The sequence below is a fragment of the Mus musculus genome, chromosome 1 (assembly GCF_000001635.26).
Source record: "Mus musculus strain C57BL/6J chromosome 1, GRCm38.p6 C57BL/6J".
In the NCBI taxonomy this organism is placed as follows: domain Eukaryota; kingdom Metazoa; phylum Chordata; class Mammalia; order Rodentia; family Muridae; genus Mus; species Mus musculus.
Genome location: NC_000067.6, coordinates 182976276 through 182977063, shown reverse-complemented (window position 1 = coordinate 182977063; position 788 = coordinate 182976276).

Below are 788 nucleotides of genomic sequence, written 5' to 3'. Positions count from 1 at the left end.
AAGAGCAGGGGAGAAGCAAGAGATCAAGAGAGAGAGGAGGGGGCAAGCAGCCCCTTTTATAGTGGGTCAGGCCTACCTGGCTGTTCCCAGGTAACTGTGGGGGTGGAGTTTAGACAGAATGCTATTGTTTGCATAAGGACCAATATCCTGCTGATTGCAGGGTAAGCTCAGACACATGGCTAAGAAGCCGTCAAAGAACCTGGTACGTGAGTGTCTGTCACGGGGAGGGTACAGAGTGGTCCTTCAGGGGCTGAGTTCCCTTCTCTGTATTCATGGTGCCTCAGCTGGCCTGGCAACACTGGCTGTGGAGTAGTCTGAATGAGAGGCTAGGGTACTGTGACACTATCCTCTGGCTAAAAGTTTCTTAATGCTTTTGCAAAGAAACATTGCTATATTAATAAACACATGGAAAGGATTATGGCTACAGACCCCAGATGTCTCTGGATATGCTGCTTCCCCTGGGCTCACTAGGGCAATTAAGGAAAAGATCAGCCACGCCGTGACATTCCCGGCCAGTGGCCATGCACAGCATATGTATGAGGTAGATATTGTTCAGCCTACAGGAGAGGACACTAAGTTCCAGCCACGGTATAGCTCACTCGACTTCCACAGCTAAGAAACCAAGGAATCAGAATTCAGTGGTTGCAACAGCTCTTGTATAGTTGTGGGGAAGAAAGAAGGGCAGGCCGGTGCTAAGTCGTGAAAGGGCATGAATGCCAGGTTGAGAGGTCCCGTGCAGAACATGGCTGTGGTCCCCAAAAGCTGGGCCTGCAGGGTCAGAACAGGAA